This window comes from Stegostoma tigrinum, chromosome 9, assembly GCF_030684315.1.
Source record: "Stegostoma tigrinum isolate sSteTig4 chromosome 9, sSteTig4.hap1, whole genome shotgun sequence".
NCBI classification, from domain to species: domain Eukaryota; kingdom Metazoa; phylum Chordata; class Chondrichthyes; order Orectolobiformes; family Stegostomatidae; genus Stegostoma; species Stegostoma tigrinum.
In genome coordinates, this window is record NC_081362.1 from 77,079,216 (window position 1) to 77,101,792 (window position 22,577).

Below are 22,577 nucleotides of genomic sequence, written 5' to 3' on the forward strand. Positions count from 1 at the left end.
TTTGATTTTGGATGTCCATTGGAATAATAAACTGCTGAAACGAATTTGTTACGTGATGGTGAGAAAACTGGGTTTTGTTGCACAAGTTGCTTGAAGGAAGGACATCACCTGCCTGAAGAATATGGATAAATGGCGCACCTTCAAGTTCAACACGAGGTGTGTTTCTGGATTGAGTTTTCTAACAGAAGGATGAATTCACATTCTGTACATGCGGCATGTTATTTATTAGGGCAGTATAAAGATCAAGACTCGAGATGAGTTGGCGCAGAAACACATTTCAGAGAGTGCCACATCCATCAATTACACCGGGCCTGCAATGGATCTCAGTGTCAAAACATCAATGTATTTCCTGGCGTCAAAGGAGATTTCATGCTTTATGGTTTTGTCCTTTTTATTCTGTCACAAGGAAGGGGAAGTCACTTGAAGATTGTTGATCACTGGATGGAAATGTTTTCATGAGCATTTTGTTAAAAGTGTGGAATGATGAGAGCCCACATAGGGAACTAAATGGGAATTGTTAGGCTGACACAGAGCCTTGACCTTATATTGTACATTAATTCTTTATTGGTTGGAAACTGTATTAATTCAATTACTGCCAATCTGTAGGTTGTTTAGATCCATGGAAATTCAGAGTTACAGGAACCAGCTGTGGTCAGTGATAGCTTTTGCACTTTTGAGTCAGGAAGCTGTGGGCTCAAGTCCCACTCTGGAGATCTGAGTATAAAACCTAGCATAAAGTATAAAGCATCTGAGTATAAACCTGGCATAGCATAAGACCATAAGACCGTAAGACCGTAAGACATAGGAGTGGAAGTAAGGCCATTTGGCCCATCGAGTCCACTCTGCCATTTAATCATGCTGATGGGCATTTCAACTTCACTTCCCTGCACTCTCCCCGTAGCCCTTAATTCCTTTTGAGATCAAGAATTTATCAATTTCTGCCTTGAAGACATTTAACGTCCCGGCCTCCACTGCAGTCCGTGGCAATGAATTCCACAAGCCCACCACTCTCTGGCTGAAGAAATGTCTCCTCATTTCCATTTTAAATTTACCGCCTCCAATTCTAAGGCTGTGCCCACGGGTTCTAATCTCCCCGCCTAACGGAAACAACTTCCCAGCGTCCACCCTTTCTAAGCCATACATTATCTTGTAAGTTTCTATTAGATCTCCCCTCAACCTTCTAAACTCTAACGAATACAATCCCAGGATCCTCAGCCGTTCATCGTACGTTAAACCTAGCATTCCAGGGATCATCCGTGTGAACGTCCGCTGGACACGTGCCAGGGCCAGTATGTCCTTCCTGAGGTGTGCGGCCCAAAATTGGACACAGTATTCTAAATGGTGCCTAACTAGAGATTTATCAAGCCTCAGAAGCACTTCACTGCTTTTATATTCCAACCCTCTTGAGATAAACGACAACATTACATTCGCCTTCTTAATCACAGACTCCACCTGCAAGTTAACCTTTAGAGAATCCTGGACCAACACTCCCAGATCCCTTTGTATTTTGGCTTTATGAATTTTCTCACCGTTTAGAAAATAGTCCATGCCTGTATTCTTTTTTCCAAAGTGCAAGACCTCGCATTTGCTCACGTTGAATTTCATCAGCCATTTCCTGGGCTACTCTCCGAAACTGTCTAAATCTTTCTGCAGCCTCCCCATCTCCTCAGTACTAACTGCCTGTCCACGTATTTTCGTATCATCGGCAAACTTCGCCAGAATGCCCCCAGTCCCTTCATCCAGATCATTAATATATAAAGTGAACAGCTGCGGCCCCAACACTGAACCCTGTGGGACACCACTTGTCACCAGTTGCCATTCTGAAAAAGAGCCTTTTATCCCAACTCTCTGCCTTCTGTCAGACAGCCAATCCTCAATCCAAGCCAGTAGCTCACCTTGAACACCATGGGCCCTCGCCTTACTCAGCAGCCTCCCGTGAGGCACCTTATCAAAGGCTTTTGGAAGTCTAGATAGATAACATCCATTGGGTTTCCCTGGTCAAACCTACTTGTTACCTCTTCATCGTAGTGCAGTACTGAGATTGTTTTCTCAAAAGCATAAACGAGTCTACGGTAGTCTTTGATGAAGAACGAGAACAAAGAACGTGGAAGCGTTCTGTACTCAAATTGGCTACTGTGCTTTCTTTATTACAACAATGAATGCATTTCTTTGGGATGTGCAGAAATTGCGAAATGCAGGTCTTTCTTTTTTAAAGTTTTAAAATTCTGGAACATTTTTACTATAGGACAGGGAGAAAGCAATTCCAGATTACAAGAAATTGTCTTGGTTGCAGCATGAGCGTAAGACTATTATTATAAAATAGGACTGCATTTAAATGCTGATATGCCTCCCCACAGTTGCATTACAATCGTGATTAACCGTCAAAAGGACTTAATTGACTGTATGGTGCTTGATATATCCTGAGGTTCTGAAAGCTGCTGCATAATTGCAAGTTATTTCTTTCTCATTGTTCCATCAAAGTATTGTTTGCAAATAAATTGTAGATCTTTGTGCTTTTTTATGTGATGCACAAGAGAAAGAAACCTTGGAAACCTCACAAGTATTGAATTAAGAAGATGAAAATCACTTACATGTGCCCTGAAGGAATTCTTACTGGGCATTACCATGTACGTTATTCAATAGCAGTTTCACACTCCATTCAAAATATCAGTAAGGTTGAAAGCACTGCATTTTCTTACTCCTTCAACGTCTTCATTCATCTAAAAATTGACAAAATATTACATTCGGTTATTCTGGTGAACAGTGGCAAATACAAATTCAGTGAACATTAGGCAGTGATCTTTACGTTGACAGCATTCATTGCTTTAAAACTATTGAATAAACAGTGATTGTTCATCAAATCTACACAGCATTATTTTTGAATTACATGACCATAACGCCAATGATCTGCCTGGCTGACTCTAGGGCTTTCGTATCTATAGAATCCAAACCAGATGGTGAGGCAGAAGCCAGGGCACATAGCTTTTCCTTGGGGAAAAAGTTTTATTGACCTCTTCAGTCTTGCAACTCCCAGCTTCAAAGCTGTTGATTACTTGTATCAAGAAGCATTTAATCAGCTTGTTCACACATGCTATCACTCGCCTCTGGACTTGAAGCTAAGTTTTCTGGTCCAGAGGCAGGGGTATTAGCACATGATCCCTCTATTTAAGTCCAGAAGTGTTCTTACAGTTTTTATCCCATCACCAAATTACTGTAAAACCTTTCACCTATTAGAAAGAACAAAATCCAGCAGGGGCACATCTATTTATATATACTCAAAGAAAAATAATACCTGCCACCCGTTTCTCTTAATCTGAATAATGACGTTAAAATATCTTAATAATGTGACCGATCAGGCATTAACATGAAATGCAATCAACTCCATCGGCTTCACAACAAATGTGGATTTTAATGCCATGTTGATCCTGCTTATTTAGATGGCTCTTCTTGACAAACTTTATTCTGTGACATTTATATGTGCGGAATGTGAATCAAACATCTTCAGCAATTTGACACTGAAGAGTCCAACTCTAAACCTTGCCAAATTGGTACTATCAAGAACCTAGGTAAAATTAAAGTGAAGTCTGAACTAAAGCAGAGCATGCTGGAAATATTTCAAGCGTTACTAGTGGCAACAGAGGCAGAATTAATATTGACCTTTCATCAGAATTTGATTCTCATAAATTGGTATCGACCTGAAATGTTAACTCTGTTTCTCTTTCCACAGGTGCTGCCTGACCTCTTTAGTACTTCCAGCCAGCTTTTACAGAGCTTGGACATTTCAGGAGTTCTTTACTGGCAGTCAAGTTCATAGAACTGCTAATAATTTCCACAGTGGCTTTTCAGTACTGAAGTAATCACTTTGAATCTCGTGTAATTGATTTGGGTTTGGCAGACGCCAAACAGAAGCACCAGAGAAGAAAAGTATTACTGGTCAGCTCTCAGAAACAAAGACAAAAAAGTGCAATTGCTTGCTTGAGAAGATGAAGAGACCAACTATGTGGAAAAACCAAATTGCTAGAAGATGTTTCAGAGATAGTAGGAATTGCAGATGCTGGAGAATTTGAGACAACACGGTGTAGAGCTGGATGAACACAGCAGGCCAAGCAGTATCCGAGGAGCAGGAAGGCTGACGTTTCGGGCCTAGACCCTTCTTCAGAAGGGCCCTGACATACTTCAGAATCCCCTTCCTCTCCCCCATTTCTGAAGAAGGGTCTAGGCCTGAAACGTCAGCCTTCCTGCTCCTCTGATGCTGCTTGACCTTCTGTGTTCATCCAGCTCTACACCTTATTATCGCTTTGCTAGAAGATTTTTTTTTAATCTTTCAGAGCTATGCAGAGATTACACTTGTTTCTGTCTATAGCAGATTTCATTCATTTTGCTCTGAAATGTCAACTCTATGCTTTAGCTGTAGTTGCCAGCTCTTTCTGTAACTTTGTCTACTGCCAGGCTTAACCAATCAAGTATAGTGAGAATCAACCATAAGCAGACTCACATGATCAGACACAGAACCCTGCAGAGGGCATTAAAGAGTGATTCACATTTTACTCAGTCACTGTAAGAGAGAGAGAAAAAAACACCATTGCCACAGAGATAGTCGGAACTGCAGATGCTGGAGAATCTGATATAACAAGGTGTAGAGCTGGATGAACATAGCAGGCCAAGCAACATCATGGGAGCAGGAAAGCTGACGTTTTGGGCCTAGACCCTTCTTCAGAAATGGGGGAGAGGAAAGGGGTTCTGAAATATATAGGGAAAGAGGGGGAGGCGGATGGAAGATGGATAAAGGAGAAGATAGGTGGAGAGGAGACAGGCAGGTCAAAGAGGAGGGGTTGGAGCCAGTAAAACTCCCCACCTACACTCACCTTTACTGGCTCCATCCCTGCCTCTTTGACCTGTCTCTCTCCTCTCCACCTATCTTCTCCTCTATCCATCTTCCATCCATCTCCCCTTCTCTCCCTATTTATTTCAGAATCGCCTTCCCCTTCCCCATTTATGAAGAAGGGCTAGGCCCAAAACGTCAGCTTTCCTGCTTCTCTGATGTTGCTTGGCCAGCTGTGTTCATCCAGGTCTACACCATTGTCACAGAGCTGTACAGATTTGGTTGCACACTTCATTTCATTGAGTGAGGAAGTCAATTTCTGATTTCAAATGATTATTTTAATGATTGGCAATGTTAAACCATGCAATGTATTATCCTGTTATCAACGTGATTTGTGCTACCTTCAAGACACAATGACTACTAATTGCTAAGTAACACAGATTTGGGTTAGAAATTAATAAATTATTAGGCAGAAAATATTGCAGCAAAAATATCCCTTCTCACTTGGAAAGAAGCTGAGAAATCACATTTTAAGAACACATGTTTGTGAGGCTGTAGGTCAGAAACCATGACTTCCTTTTTGCTGGAAGCTATATTACGACTTTAGTAATTTGTAAAGATTAGGTTGCAACTGTCCAATAGTAAAAAAAGCCCAGATATTTCAAATGAGTCTGAGTTCTCCTACGTAGACTTACTCCAACATGACTGGTGAAAGGCTGTTGACTTTCTATGATGGAGAATGGAGATGTCCTTGGAGGGTCATCTCAAGCATCTGTCTGGGTCTTAAAGGTCGGGTTGAGAACTGCACCATCCCTGAATGCGCGTCTGTAGTGCTGCTGACTAACGTCAAAGGCAGTATCCGAGGTGGAAGAACAAACATTGTGTTCCTAAAGAGGACAGAAGATTCATTCTCCAAGGAGCCATTGTGATTACTCCTGGAGCAGTACCTCAGCAATCTTTGGAATTTGTTGGGGACTGATTTTGGGATTTTGGGATTGTGATGGTCTGCATGCTGCCATTACACAACAGCAACATGCATTTCAACTGCAGCACTCAGACTCTGGTGACAGGTGCTCATGCTGTAATTGGAGGTATGACAATGAGCCATCTGATGGGAGCACATCATGGTTGTGCCGACATATGTACTGAGTTGGCCATCGCTTCCACACCAGAAAAAGTCAGCTCCAGAATCAGCACAATGCACTGTGCCAAATTTGTGGCGGACATCTGCATGCTCCTTAAAATGATCTGCAGGAATTGCCAAGCATTTTGTTATGCATTCCCCTTAACAGTAAGCTTCCATTTGGAGCACTCAGATGAGTCCTCTCGCAGTCGATGCCATATGTGGCCGTCCCCTTTGTAAAGTGTACCCTTTGATCTCTGCTCTCCAGCAGCTCAGGAATATCTGGTGTCTCACTGAGTACTGATTTGTGCCTCTGATCTACCCTTCAAGATACACACAATGTCAGTGTCAGAGCTGATGGCTCTCAGTGTGCAACCGAATGATTATGCAATGTCTTTATCATCACTCTCACAACTCCTTGGCTGTATAGGCAGCTGTACCTTTGTATATCTGAAAGGAGGAAGTTAAAAGGATAAGGTTGTGGTAGGTGAAGGGAATGGGTGATAAGAGATGCATTCTTGCAGCATTTACACCTTCTAAGTCAGAGGAGAGTGTTGGCTGGGGGGTCAATGAGATGTGAGAAGGATTGTGTCTCAACTGTCATGTTCCATGGTTTCATCCCCACTACTGGTCACAGACTTAGCAATGGGTGGCTCAAGAATGGCTAACATTTCCTTTGTGATGGTCAGGAAATGCTGGTGTGACTACCCTCCCACCCTTGCCCCATTTCTGTGCAACCCTCATTGCCTCTGAATCCGTTCCAATCTGTTCTGGAGAAAAAAAGGAAAGTATATCAGTGAGTAATGTGCAATGAGGTTGGCTGATGTGGCTAAATAGCTGACAGTGTGTATAAGCTGGAAGCTGTGGGTGTGAGGGTGTGGGAGGATGAAGTGAAGAATGTCAATGTCATCACAAGGCTGATGGTAAGAGATTGTTGCTAGATGTGATGTGGCAATTGTGGTGAGATATGGCATTTGGAAAAACATTCACTGACTTTCACTGCTCATAAGGTAACTGAACCTGTGGTGAGTGATGATGGGAACTGCAGATGCTGTAGAATCCAAGATAACAAAGTGTGGAGCTGGATGAACACAGCAGGCCAAGCAGCATCTCAGGAGCACAAAAGCTGACGTTTCGGGCCTAGACCCTTCATCATCCTCTCTGATGAAGGGTCTAGGCCCGAAACGTCAGCTTTTGTGCTCCTGAGATGCTGCTTGGCCTGCTGTGTTCATCCAGCTCCACACTTTGTTATCTTGAACCTGTGGCGAAACCAACTCCAGATCTTTGAGCATTATTCCTGGCGTTCACCTCTCCAATTTGTATATGGTTGGCCTCTTAGTGCTCCCTGTGGACACAGGACACCACCTTCCACATTGCACCTCTTCCAACAAGATCTCTGTGTACAGGAGCTAATATCCTTGGAGTCCTGACTCTCACATACCACACCACTGTTCAGTGTTTCACAAGTCTGATTCACTTCCTTACATGACAGCCAGCTCCTGCTCCAGGCACAATTTACAGCCCCTTCAGGAACAGATTAACCTTATGATTTGCAGACGAGCTTTAAATGGTATTAGGGAGTAATGGCTGCAGGTTCCCTGCTGATGTACCCAGTCATCAACAGCAGCAGTGTGTGAAGGATATGCAGAACAGTAATTCAACTGAGCATGCAGCATGAATTTGGTGTCCTTGTCATACTGCATTAAACTGACGGGGGTTACTCACACCTCATGGTCGCCCCCCCCCCCCTCCCATTCACTTTTGGGGGTCTAATCTACTTAGCCCTATAGCAGTTTTCCAGGCTCGGGAACATATACTTGTAATACTACTCCACTTCTCTGCCTATCCCCATAATTTTGGATTCTCTTGCTGATTAAAACTTTGAATATACCAAATGAACCAGGCTCCACAGCCCTCTGTGATGAAATATTTCTCAATTCACTCGTCTCTGAGAGAAGAAATTTCTGTTTCTGTCCAACTTGGGCCACTCCCTCCTCTGTAATTATACCCTGCGATCCCAGTAAAATGTAAGGCCTTGATCAATCATTGTTGATAGTCAGAGTGTGGATGGGAGGGTCAAACAGGAAGGCTGCTCCGTAAAATAGGTTGGTCTCTCTATGGCCTTCAGGGGGACAGTTCTGTCGTGTTTTGGCATCCTGTGCCGAAGCAAGGCACCCCCTTCAAAGCCACATGCTCCTCATGCCTCACAGGAAGACCTATGACAATGTTCCCAACACTTCCCAGAGGATGATTAAGGTCGGCAGTCATTGGGGCCTGGGACTTGCTGTAGTCCTAGAAGAAGCCATCACTAAAATAACTCCACAGAAGGTGGCATTCCATCAACAAGTCACCCTTTACTTACACGTGGGAAATCCTTGACACTGGTTTAGTTTTCTCAGAGCTAGATCTCACAGTGAATAGATTCTCTGACACTCCTGTTTATATCCGTCAGCCAGGGCTCCTGAATTTGACCAAGCTAACAGCCTCAATTAGGGAACTCATATTCTACGAGGACCTCATTGCAACCACTGCAATCACTCTCAGTGGTGTTGCTGGGACTGCGTTACTGCTGCCAGGCCATCTGAGTGGTTGGCAGGTCTTCAAGACAGGATGGCTTTCCCAAAAGGACAGAGGTTGCCAATTATATCCCTGAAACATGTCCAGGGCAGGGTAGCCATTCTTGACTTTCTGGCCAGTGTATTGGCCCACCCTATGTCAAACAACCAGCAAAGTCTGGTTCTGGCCAGGCTCCATGTGAGAAGGAAGTCACATTGATGAAGAATAGGAGGCTACCACTGTACTTCAAACTTGCTTCTAGTTTATATCAGTATATTGAGGTTGGGTCACCAAGGAAAGGCAACCACAATGTGAATTCAAACATGCAGGAGAAACCATATGTGAAAAAACAACGGGCCCTCTTTGGGCCTACAGCGATCTGTGAAGCATACTAATTAGATAAGGATGCTTTAATATGTCTTGATTTAATATTGCCATGTATATGCATAAAATAATTGCTTGTACGACCTGTGGTTCATGCACAGTGTTCACATATCCTGGAAACAGGTTTAATTGAATGCCCTATATCTGCAAAGGCTTTGCAAAATAAACAAAAGGAATGCCGACTACCAGATAATGAACATTGAAACCCTTAAATGTTCAGGATGCTCATTCATCACTCTGAGGTAATTAGCCATTCCTGGAGCAAACTAAAGGTGTGATAATTCCAACCTCACATCAGCAGCTTACTGAAGTCATTGAACAACTGGCCTTGAATAAGCAGATAAATAAACTACAGGGGAAAGGGGATATTTAGCTGGTTATTCAGACAATCACCAAATTTAAAACTACTTAAGTAGTCAGCAGTACAAATCTACTGACTTCCAGAGATGTACTGGGCTCTGAAACACTTTAATAATCTTCATCTAATCAGTCCTCAAAATACAGAGAGAAACAAACTGCAGAATCATTTCAAAATCCATACAATATCCTCAGAATTGGATATTGACACGACCCTGGCACTGGGAATCACCTTTCAGCCTGTAATTGGCTCAGCATCCCACCTGAGGCAGTTCGGAGTAACGTAAATATACAAATCAGTATTCTACATCCATTATAAAATTCTGATCATCAAATCCAATGATACACACTGATACACACAGGGCTATGCTACTCATGCTGTTCCTGGGTATATGTGGGGAGGAGTTGGGGAACTTAATTAAACACATGGGGACAACTCTGAATCTTGACAAGAAGATGAATTTTGAGAGTTATCTTCTCTAAATTGTAAAGGCCGATGGATTTTCCCTTTCCCTTGCATTTATCTGGTTGCCTGTTTATATGGTACATGAGGTGAGCTCATGATCGATCTATTCGTTTTGGAGAGTGCATTTACTTTTGTCTCTTGGTGTAGTGTTTGTGCACGTCCACTGTTCAGATTAGTTCTGGGGAGTTGACAGGGTCACAGAGACTTGCCAACACTAGTGGTTGTTCTGAGACAAGGAGACTGGTCCAGCAGACAAGGAGGCAGTAAATGGGTTTAAACCCTTCAGGATTGCTTTGGAGTCTCCTGGAGGTAAAAATTATTGTGCAAAGCAAGTTTGTGAACAAATGCCAGGAGGAAAATCAAAGGGCTGCTTAACAAAATGTTTTGACTCTCCAATTCTTAAATTCTTGTGTTTATTCAGTGGAAATCTGGAGGAGTTAGGAAGGAGAAGATCTACCCAACTCATTGCAGCAACTGGAACCGGTGTCAGCGGCCTGTGCCTCCACATCCAACCTGGTTGCCTGAGTTCATTGACAGAGCTTTCTGCAGCTATCTCTGAGATACAGCACCTCTTGCCCTTCCCTTGCGACCAGGAGGAGAACCTGCCATGAAGGGGCAGTCAACTGTGAGGCCATTGTGGCCTGGTCTGATATCACTGGCAGTGGCAGCTGCTGATTGACAGATGCACGAAAGTCTTCAAGTTCTGGAGAATGGCAACAGAGGTGCAGTAGGGTCTCAGAGAATGTTTTGTTGCCTGGGCACCCAGACCCTCACCCCCATCCCATAAATCAACGGATAACCAGACCCGGTCTTCCAGGAGATTCACCATTTTATGTGTTCACACTCAGCTAATGAATTCAGCTGTACTTCTATGGTGGGCAAAAAAAACCCAAGTTGTCTTCCAGCCAGTGAGAAAACATTCCTCCCTGGTCCTGCCTCTTTACTTAGACTGCAAAAACAATTCTGTCCAGTCATCCTGAGTTGCGTTGAGAACAGTCAGGATAGTCTTCCTGCATGCACAAGAGAAACCTCTAAAACTTGTAACTTGTAACTTTACTTCTTATTCACTAGTTTATGCTACTTTATACAGAGATAAACTATAATTTTGAACTTCTAACTTATTTCTTTATTTTTCTAGCTTTTACATAAGACTTGGTACCTAGGTACCTTGTGTCTAAGATGGTGTCATCAACGACAACATTGTAAACATTTCACTGTACTCCGGTACTCCCGTACTCCTATACTTCAGTACACATGACGATAAAACCTAATTCTAAATTCAATCAAAATCCTTCCATAATGATCTCTCCATCTTGGTTCCAATAGCTGGCCAGCGTAGCATGTGCGCCCCAGCTCAGTGTAATGTTCCATTTGACCGTGTCTCTGTGAAGCAATTTTATTACAGTTAAATGTGCTATGTAAATGTAATCTGCTGTTGACAATGACACATTTTACTTTTAATCTAGCTTACTCTTTCCACCAGTTGTAGAGACTTGTGTTTTCTGAAGGTGACACCAATATAGAGTTGAATGTTCTGCTGGCAATTTCTTTTATACACAGGGTCAATTGTCTTCAAACCTACACTGAAAGTCAAAAAACCTAATGACTATTTGCAGTATGGATAAGAATAGATTTGATAGTTAAAAGTGTTTGTCACTTTGAAATGCAGTTCAGCGAGAATTTTATCATCTATACATTCAATGCGTCAGTGCCAGTAGCCAGTTAGACCTCAGCTGGAATACTGTACAGTGCTGGACTCCATATTATAGAAAGAAGTGAGTACACTGGAGACAGTGCAGAATCAATTGACAAGAATGAGTCCAGGGAAGAGGAACTTCAATTACGAGGATAGGTTGAAGAAGCAGGGTCTGTTTTGCTTGCAGAGAAGAAGGCTGAGATGAGATCTGACAGAGGGTTTGAAAATCATGAGCGGGCTGATAGAGTAGACAGGGAGAAACAATTCCTGTTTGTAAAAGATTTAAAGTGATTTGCAAGTGAAGCAAGAGTGAAGTGAAGGAAACTTTTCACACAGTGAGTAGGGAGACTATGGAATACTCTATCTTGAAGCCTGGTGGAGGTGGGTTCAGTAGGTAGGTTGCCTTATTTGGAAAGATTGGGCAGTCTAGGTTTGTACCGACTAGCATTTGGAAGAGGTAACTTGATTGAAACATAAGATGCTGAGGAGTCTTGACAGGGTGAAGGTGAAGAGAATGTTTTCTCCTGTGGGTGAATTTATAACTAGGGGTTACTGTTTCAAAACAAAGGGTGTCCATTTAAAATAGTGACAAGAAGAATTTATTTTCTCCCAGAGGATTTTAAATCTTTGGAATTTGTGTCTTCAAAAGATGGTGGAAACCAATCTTTGAGTATTTTTGAGGCAGGGTGGATAGCTTATTGGTAAGCAAGGGGATGAGACATCATTGGGAATAGATGGGAATGTGGATGTGACATTGTAATTGCTTATAACTGCTTGCTCGTTTGGGCTTGCACGTGTGGCCACATTGGCTACAGGGGGACTGTGAGTTGTAATTACTGCACTGTCATATTTACTTAATCTGAAATAAAAATCTTGGACCCAACAGCACTTCAGGTGTCTGAAGCATCTACGTGGTGGACCTGCACTAATAAAGAAGCAGACTCGCGGTTGATGTGTTGCCTCCCAGGTGACACGGTCTGTGATGTCTCAGATCGTGTTTTCGGAATCCTTAAGGGGGAGAGGGAGCAGCCCCAAGTCATGGTCCACATAGGCACCAGTGACATAGGTAGGAAAAGGGATGGGGATATAAGGCAGAAATTCAAGGAGCTAGGGTGGAAGCTTAGAGCTAGAACAAACAGAGTTGTTATCTCTGGTTTGTTACCCGTGCCATGTGCTAGCGAGGTGAGGAATAGGGAGTGAGAGCAGTTGAACACGTGGCTGCAGGAATGTTGCAGGTGGGAGGGATTCAGATACCTGGATAATTGGGGCTCATTTTGGGGTAGGTGGGACCTCTGCAAAAGGGATGGTCTACACCTGAACCAAAGGGGTACCAATATTCTGGGAGGGGTGGGGGGAATTTGCTATTGCTCTTTGGGAGCGTTTAAACTAATTCAGCAGGATGATGGGAACCTGAATTGGAGCTCCAGTGTATAGGAGGTTGAGAGTAGTGAGGTTATGAATAAGGTATCGAGGTCACTGGAGTGTACTGGCAGGCAGGAAGGTGGTTTGAAGTGTGTCTACTTCAACGCCAAGAGCATCTGGAATAAGGTGGGTGAATTTGCAGCGTGGATTGGTGCCTGGAACTTTGATGTTGTGGCCATTTCAGAAACATAGATAGAGCAGGGACAGTAATGGTTGTTGCAGATTCCGGGGTTGAGATGTTTCAGTAAGATCAGGGAAGGTGGTAAAAGAGGAGGAGGTGTGGCATTGTTAGTCAAGGACAGTATTACGGTGGCAGATAGGGCGTTTGATGAGGGCTCATCTACTGAGGTAGTATGGGCTGTGGTTAGAAACAGGAAAGGAGAGGTTACCCTGTTGGGAGTTTTCTATAGGCCTCTGAATATTTCCAGAGATGTAGAGGAAAGGATTGCAAAGTTGATTCTGGATAGGAGCGAAAACAACAGGGTAGTTGTTATGGGGGACTTTAACTTTCCAAATATTGACAGGAAACACTATAGTTTGAGTACTTTAGATGGGTCAGTTTTTGTCCAATGTGTGCAGGAGGGTTTCCTGACACAGTATGCAGATAGGTCAACAAGAGGCGAGGCCACATTGGATTTGGTACTGGGTAATGAACCAGACCAAGTGTTAGATTTGGAGGTAGGTGAGCACTTTGGTGAAAGTGACCACAACTCGGTTATGTTGAATTTAACGATGGAAAGGGATAGGTACATACCGCAGGGCAAGAGTTATAGCTGGGGGAGAGGCAATTAGGAGGCAATTAGGCAAGATATAGGATGCACAGGATGAGGAAAGAAACTGCAGGTGTTGTGCACAATTGAAATGTGGAGCTTGTTCAAGGAACAGTTACTGCGTGTCCTTGATAAGTACGTACCTGTTAGGCAGGGAGGAAGTGATCGAACGAGGGAACCATGGATGACTGAAGAAGTTGAATGTCTTGTCAAGAGGAAGAAGGAAGCATCTAAAGAGAGAGATAAGAAGAGCCAGGAGGGGACATGAGAAGTCTTTGGCAGGTAGGATCAAGGAAAACTCTAAAGCTTTCTATAGGTATGTCAGGAATAAAAGAATAACGAGAGTAAGATTAGGGCCAGTCAAAGACAGTAGTGGGAAGTTGAGCGTGGAGTCTGAAGAGATAGGAGAGGTGCTAAATGAATATTTTTCATCAGCATTCACATAGGAAAAAGACAATGGTGTCGAGGAGAATACTGAGATACAGCCTTTTAGACTAGACCGGACTGAGGTTCATAAGGAGGAGGTGTTAGCAATTCTGGAAAGTGTGAAAATAGATAAGTCCCCTGGGCTGGATGGGATTTATCCTAGGATTCTCTGGGAAGATAGGGAGGAGATTGCAGAGCATTTGGCTTTGATATTTATATCGTCATTATTATTCCTGTCTACAGGAATAGTGCGAGAAGACTGGAGGACAACAAATGTTGTCTCCTTGTTCAAAAAGGGGAGTAGAGATAACCCTGGTAATTATAGACCAGTAAGCCTTACTTCGGTTGTGTGTAAAGTTTTGGAGAGGATTATAAGAGATAGGATTTATAATCATCTCGAAAGGAATAATTTGATTAGGGATAGTCAACACGGTTTTGTGAAGGGCAGGTCGTGCCTCACAAACCTTATTGAGTTCTTTGAGAAGGTGACCAAACAGGTGGATGAGGGTAATGTGGTTGACGTGGTGTATATGGATTTCAGTAAAGCATTTGAATAGGTTCCCCACAGGAGGCTATTGCAGAAAACACAGAGGCATGGGATGGAGGGTGATTTAGCTGTTTGGATCAGAAATTGGCTAGCTGTAAGAGGACAGAGGGTGGTGGTTGATGGGAAATGTTCATCCTGGAGTTCAGTTTCTTGGGGTGTACCACAAGGATCTGTTTTGGGACCACTGCTGTTTGTCATTTTTATAAATGACCTGGATGACAGCGTAGAAGGATGGGTTAGCAAATTTACAGATGACACTAAAGTTGGTGGGGTTGTGGATAGTGCAGAAGGATGTTGCAGATTACAGAGTGACATAGATAAGCTGCAGAGATGGGGTGAGAGGTGGCAAATGGAGTTTAATGCGGAAAAGTGTGAGGTGGTTCACTTTGGAAGGAGTATCAGGAATACAGAGTACTGGGCTAATGGTAAGATTCTTGTTAGTGTGGATGAGCAGAGAGATCTCGGTGTCCATATACATAGATCCCTGAAAGTTGCCACCCAGGTTGATAGTTTCGGAGCCATGAGGTCATGTTGCAGCTGTACAAAACTATGGTGCGGCTGCACTTGGAGTATCGCGTACAGTTCTGGTCGCCACATTGCAGGAAGGATGTGGAAGCATTGGAAAGGGTGCAGAGGGGACTTACCAGGATGTTGCCTGGTATGGAGGGAAGGTCTTATGAGGAAAGCCTGAGGGACTTGAGGCTGTTTTCGTTCAAGCGAAGAAGGTTAAGAGACGATTTAATAGAGACATACAAGATGATCAGAGGATTAGATCGGGTGCACAGTGAGAGCCTTTTTCCTCAGATGGTGATGGCAAGCACAAGGGGACATAGCTTTAAATTAAGGGGTGATAGATATAGGACAGATACCAGAGGTAGGTTCTTTACTCAGTGAGTAGTAAGGGCGTGGAATGCCCTGCCTGTGACAGTAGTAGACTAGCCAAGTTGAAGGGCATTTAAATGGTCATTGGATAAACATATGGATAATAATGGAATAGTGTAGGTTAGATGGGCTTCAGTTTGGTTTCACAGGTTGGTGCAACATCGAGGTCCGAAGGGCCTGTACTGTGCTGTAGTGTTCTATGTTCTATGTTCTAGAATGCGGAGCTTGTGTAAAATGACTTGGTGGCTATACCTTTATGACCAATTTATTATTTATTGTATGGACCAGCTTATTGGGACAGCAGTGTGGCTGAGTTGGGCACGGCTGGCTCACAGCACCAGGGGCCCAGGTTCAATTCAACCCTTGGGCGATTGTCAGTGTGGCGTTTGCACATTTCCCTGTACGTGCATGAGTTGTCTCCTACAGTCCAAAGATGTGTACGTTAGGTGGATTGGCCATGTTAAATTGCCAATGATGTGCAGGCTAGATGCATTAGCCATGGAAAATGAAGGGTTTGGATGGGCTGCTTTTTGGAGGGCTGGTGTTGTCTTGATGGGCCGAATGGCCTGCTTCCACACTGTAGGGATTCTTATGATAATTATAAGCAGCTTGAGAAACTGTCGTTACAGGTCAAATACATCGGTGTATTGATACATTGAGAGGATTTTTGCCAAGAAATGTTATGTATTCAGTTCTTTTCCCCCCGAACAGGTCCATCATAAAGCCTTAAGTGTATTGAATTTGGTTTTCTAAAGAGGGTAAATGCAGACTAATTCTCAATGAGAATTTCCTTTCAGTGTATCTGAGAGATTGCCTGATATCTGGCCTTTGGCTTTGGGCAAATGTGGACCAGCGTGTGCAAAATTTCCCCAGGATCCTGGTGCAGTTGCAACTGTGTTGCCTGACTGACCGGAGACAATTGCTGCAATGCAGTTCCCAATGTGGCTGTTGGTCCATGCACCGATGGCCAGCAGAACAATGGTTGCCTCACACCAATCTCTCAGCTTTTGCTCAAGTGAGATTGAAGCCGTCAGTGATTTTTGGCTTTCAGCGTTTGTCACTGGTGCTTGTGAGCTGGGTAAAGGTAGAATGGATCACACAGCTGGTTCTCATTGCAGTTGAAGAAGCCATAAATCAGCAGGAAAGGAGGCATCAGCCAACCACCAACTTCCGACAATTTGCTGCCGGACAGTACACTGTTCCAGAAATAGTGAAGCTGATCTTAACTGTACAAATTGTCCTTGTCCACCTGGGCTTTAGCAGCAAAATAAATACAATGTCAGGAAATGGGAAAGGAAGTAATGAGCCACGTACTTCTCTCATGAGTTTAGGCATTGTACGGTGTTTATATGCCACCACCAAGAGTAAAAACAATGGGAGGCAGCTCCATAAGGAAACCTAAGCATAATGTATTCACCAAGGAAAATTCCTTGTTCATAATTTACCCTTTTCATGATCCTGCAAAAAACTTATAATCTTACATTTCCTCAGAAATGCTGCTCTTGAATCCTGATTCCTCAAAGTCTGTCCACCACCTACAAGGCACGAGTCAAAAGTATGATTGAATGCTCCCCACTTGCCTCGATGAGTGCAGCCCCAACAACACTCAAGAAGCTTGACACTGTCCAGGATAAAGCACCCCGCTTGGTTGGCACCACATCTACAAGCATTCACTCCTTACACCATCGACGGTCAGTGGCAGCAATGTGTACTATCCACAAGATGCACTGCAGAAATTCACCAAAGATCGTCAGACAGCACCTTTCAAACCCACGACCACTTCCATCCAGAAGGGCAAGGGCAGCAGACATATGGGAACACCGCCACCTCCACACTCCCCTCCAAGTCACTCAACATCCTGACTTGGAAATATATTGCCAGTCTTTCACTGTCGTTGGGTCAAAATCCTGGAATACCCTACCCAATAGCACTGTGGGTCAACCCACAGCTGGAGGACTACAGCAGTTCAAGAAGGCAGCTCACCACCACCTTCTCAAGGGCAACTAGGGATGGGCAAGAAATGCTGGTTCGTCAGCGGCACCCACATCCCACAAATGAAGAAATAAAAAAAACTGGAAAATTAATATACTTGATGAATGCACTCTGAGTATCATTCAACTCTACCTCATCCAGCACCTTGATATGGTAAGACTGTTCAGTTGAAACCCTGTTCTGGTTGGGGAGAAAGCTCCTCCTAATTCACATTGGTAAACAGCATCTTCCTTTGCAATCCCGATTAAAATTCCTTTCCCTAGCCCCTTCGTTGACTCTATTCTGCAGATGAACCTGACTGCTCATAACCAGAGCATCCAATTTGACCCTGAGCTGACCTTCTGACCTAAGGTCTAAGATTATGTTCCTCTGTGTGTTTATTTCCAGATGTCATCTGGAATAGATCATAACTTGCACTTGGAGCAGTATTACTTTTCAATCTGTAAAAGCTTGCTTGTTGGGATAAGAATGGAATATAAAAGTGAATATCAAGTTTGTGCAACTACTGATAATTTCCCCTCTCTCTGTCGTATTATTTTTCAAAATAATTTTCCAATTTAGTAAATCCGGAGGCCTTGGGTAATTTTGGAAATTGGCAATTGTGCAAATGTAGCCAACCTTGTCACGTGTTAAGGATCCAGATGAAACAAATGGAAAGGAAATAACTAATGGACAAGTGACTGAATGTGCATCATGTTGCTATGCCTGTGACCAGCCTTAAATCGATTGTTCTGAGGGCAACAACAAAGGAGGTAGAATGGGTTCCATCTCTGGCCATTATGTAAAAGGCTGGTACAGGTGGAGTTAGGGGGAATCGGATCAGGAGGAATTGTCAGGTGGTCAGGGAACGGTTGGGAATGATCGGTATGTTAGTCGGGTGATGATTTGGACTGATGATTTGGAAATCAATTGTGTGGTTTCCCTGAAGTTAGACAAGGTTTTAATCTAACATTTCCTGGATAGTGACCCTGCTAATTGCTGCAGAATGGTCTGAATTCTCAACCACTAACTCAAAGTTGGCAGCATTCATGGTGGGCCCTGGGAAGCAGGAGAATTGCCCACAGGAAACTGAAACCTCCGGGATAATTCCCAATGTGGTCGACGTCAGGACTTCTGCAAGGTCCCAACATTTATCAGGGGGCTTTTATGCTGTAGTGGCAGTATCTCTACCTTTGAGATAGGAAGCCTGGATTCGGATACCACTTGCCTTAGAATAGAAAATGTAAGAACGGGGTTTTATGCACTTTCCTGGTGGATAGCACCTATAAACAATTTCCAGTAAATTACATAAGTACAAACTTATTAGCAAATATAGATAGACAACAATGTAAAGTAAATAGGATTCAAGTCATCTATGAAGAGACTGTAAACCAGTAATGGGGCACAGCACTGGCTTCCATAGTAAAAGAGTTGGAGGCTACTCCAACAGGTAAACTGAGCAGGACATCTCCTGGGAGTGGGTGAAGATCCTCTTCTTTTGCTTTTATAGTCCAGCAGGTTGTGGCCTAGTCAGGATAGTGTCCCTGCTGGGAAACAGCAGCTATTTTTAAGATGTCTCTACCCATGTTGTTCAAATAATTCTTATCAAAATGACTGTTTTCATCCAGTTTTATCACAAACAAAAACAAAACGGCAAGTGATGGTGATGTCTGTGGACAAGACAGACATGCAACTGGAGCCCAGCTATGGTGTCCTGAGATGCTGTTTGGGCCAAACCAACAAAGAGGCCCTTTGGAATAAGCCTTTCAGCTAGTGATGTCAGGTGCCATTCTGATTTCTTGCTGAGATTTCTCCAGCATGTTCAATGTGTTTGGTAAGGATAGACAACTAAACATTAATGAGGTGAATTTGGTCATTTACATGGTGGTTAGCAAGCAATAATTCCTCTTCCTTAGGCATTTGCCACTGCCTAGTGAGGCAAATAATTCATTTGTCTATATGGATGAATTTTCTATTTCATTTTAATTTCCTCGATTAAAATTGTAAAGATTTTCTACTTCAACAATTTCCAGCTTATGTAATATTCATTGAAAAATTAGGCAAGTTCTCGCCTAATGGCAAAAGTGTAACAGATGGAGCAAGATGCTTCTGACATCGAGATAGGCTTTTCGTTAGGTTCTGTCACAAATCTCATAGTAACCCTTGTCATTTCAGACCCATGTAACATTCCAACCTTGCGTCCATTTTAAGGACAGATTAGCTTGTATATTTTATAATATGTATAATGTATGAAATTATAATGTTATAATATGTATAATATTATAATCATATATTTTCAACACATCACTTGAAATTATCTGTGTGGCTTTGTCTTTCACTCTCCAGCATGACAGACAAACCTTTCTATATTTAGATTCTCCATGACTGTAAAAAACTCAACATGAACTAATAGTTACTTCTTGTCTTTTTCTATTGCAGATCTGTAAGCTCTGGCTTGAACAATTCTCTCATAACTCAGTGCCTAATATTCAGGATTCAAGCTTATGACCATAACCCCCTCACCCAACCCTTGCATCCTCTCTCCTACCATTATTACTCTACCAACCCATTTCAAACTATCCAATTATTGTTGAAATATGGTTTCCAAATTAGAACAGAGCCACAGTGTGAACTTCAGACTTTGTAGTCCACCTTCAACTACACACCTTGCTATTTGAACTGTGTTTTTTAGAAGTTGCAAACTCTGAAAAATTGTTTTTAATAGAACATAGAGCATAGAACATAGAACACTACAGCGCAGTACAGACCCTTCAGACCTCAATGTTGCACCGACCTGTAAAACCAATCTGAAGCCCCTCCAGCCTACGCTATTCCATTATTATCCATACGTTTATCCAATGACCATTTAAATGCCCTTAAACTTGGCGAGTCTACTACTGTTGCAGGCAGGGCATTCCACGCCTTACTACTCTCTGAGTAAAGAACCTACCTCTGATATCTGTCCTATATCTATCACCCCTCAATTTAAAGCTATGTCCCCTCATGCTAGTCATCTCCATCTGAGGAAAAAGGCTCTCACTGTCCACCCGATCTAATCCTCTAATCATCTTGTAAGTCTCTATTAGGGCACCTCTTAACCTTCTTCTCTATAGCGAAAAGAGCCTCAATTCCCTCAGCCTTTCCTCATTAGGACTTCCCTCCATATCAGGCAACATCCTGGTAAATCTCTTCTGCACCCTCTCCAAAGCTTCCACATCCTTCCTATAACGTGGCGACCAGAACTGTACACAATACTCAAAGTGCAGCCGCACCAGAGTTTTGTACAGCTGCAGCATAACCTCTTGGTTCCAGAACCCGATCCCTCTACCAATAAAACCTAACACACCATACGCCTTCCTAACAACCCTATCAACCTGGGTGGCAACTTTCCGGGATCTATGTATATGGACACTGAGATGTCTCCGCTCATCCACACTAACAAGAATCTTACCATTAGCCCAGCACTCTGTAGTCCTGATACTTCTTCCAAAGTGAATCACCTCACACTTTTCCGCATTAAACTCCATTTGCCACCTCTCACCCCATCTCTGCAGCTTATCTATGTCACTCTGTAACCTGCAACATCCTTCCGCATTATCACAACTCCACCGACTTTAGTGTCATTTGCAAATTTACTAACCCATCCTTCTACACCCTCGTCCAGGTCATTTGTAAAAATGATAAACAGCAGTAGCCCCAAAACAGTGCCTTGCGGTACACCACAAGAAACTGAACTCCAGGATGAACATTTCCCATCAACCACCACCCTCTGTCCTCTTACAGCTAGCCAATTTCTGACTCAAACAGCTAAATCACCCTCAATCCCATGCCTCCACATTTTATGCAATAGCCTACCATGGGGAACCTTATCAAACGCTTTACTGAAATCCATATACACCACGTCAACCACATTACCCTCATCCACCTGTTTTGTCACCTTCTCAAAGAACTCAATAAGGTTTGTGAGGTACGACCTATCCTTCACAAAACCGTGTTGACTATCCCTAATCAAATTATTCCTTTCTTAATCCTATCTTTTGTAATACTTTCCAACATTTTACCCATAACCAACATAAGGCTCACTGGTCTATAATTACCAGGATTGTCCCTCCTCCCCTTCTTGAACAAGGGGACAACATTTGCTATCCTCCAGTCTTCTCGCACTATTCCTGTAGACAATGACGATATAAATATCAATGCCATAGGCTCTGCAATCTCCTCCCTCGCTTCCCAGAGAATCCTAGGATAAATCCCATCCAGCCCAGGGGAATTATCTGTTTTCACAGCTTCTAGAATTGTTAACATCTCCTCCTTATGAACCTCAATCCGGTCTAGTCTAATTAGGCCCTAATCTTACTCTAGACATTCTTTTGTTCCTGACATACTGATAGAAAGCTTTAGGGTTTTCCTTGATCCTAACTACCAAAGACCTCTCATGTCCCCTCCTGGTTCTTCTTAGCTCCCTCTTTAGGTCCTTCCTGGCTAACGTGTAACTCTCAAGCGCCCTAACTGAGCCTTCACACCTCATCTTTACATAAGCCTCCTCCTTCCTCTTGACAAGAGGTTCAACTTCTTCAGTAAACCACGGTTCCCTTACTAGACCACTTCCTCCCTGCCTGACAGGTGCGTACTTATCAAGGACACGCAGTAACTGTTCCTTGAACAAGCTCCACATTTCAATTGTGCCCAACCCCTGCAGTTTCCTTCTCCATCCTCTGCATCCTATATCTTGCCTCTTAATTGCCTTTCCCCTACCTAGAACACTTGCCTTGCGGTATATACCTATTCCTTTCCATCGCTAAAGTAAACGTAACCGAATTGTGGTCACTATCCCCAAAGTGCTCACCTACCTCCAAATCTAACACCTGGTCTGGCTCATTTCCCAGAACCAAATCCAATGTGGCCTCACCTCTTGTTGGCCTATCTATATACTGTGTCAGGAAACCCTCCTGCACACACTGGACAAAAACTGACACATCTAATGTAATTGAGCTATTGCGTTTCCAGTCAATATTTGGAAAGTTAAAGTCCACCCTAACAACTACCCTGTTACTTTGTCTCCTATCCCGAATCATCTTTGCAATCCTTTCATCTACATCTCTGGGACTTTTTGGAGGCCTATAGAAAACTCCCAACAGGGTGACCTCTCCTTTCC

At 43.2% G+C, this 22,577-nt stretch overlaps 1 protein-coding gene across 4 annotated transcripts in view; it reads right to left on the reverse strand.

Annotated features, from left to right (window-relative positions):
* The window catches only part of LOC125454579 (muscarinic acetylcholine receptor M3-like), a 232,258-nt gene that overhangs the window by 113,798 nt on the left and 95,883 nt on the right, over positions 1 to 22,577 (reverse strand). For all 4 annotated transcript variants that reach the window (XM_048535496.2, XM_048535493.2, XM_048535495.2 and 1 more), the window contains exon 2: positions 2,592 to 2,720. The gene's annotated coding sequence lies outside the window, so the exon portion shown is untranslated. The remainder of the gene's footprint in view (positions 1 to 2,591; positions 2,721 to 22,577) is intronic.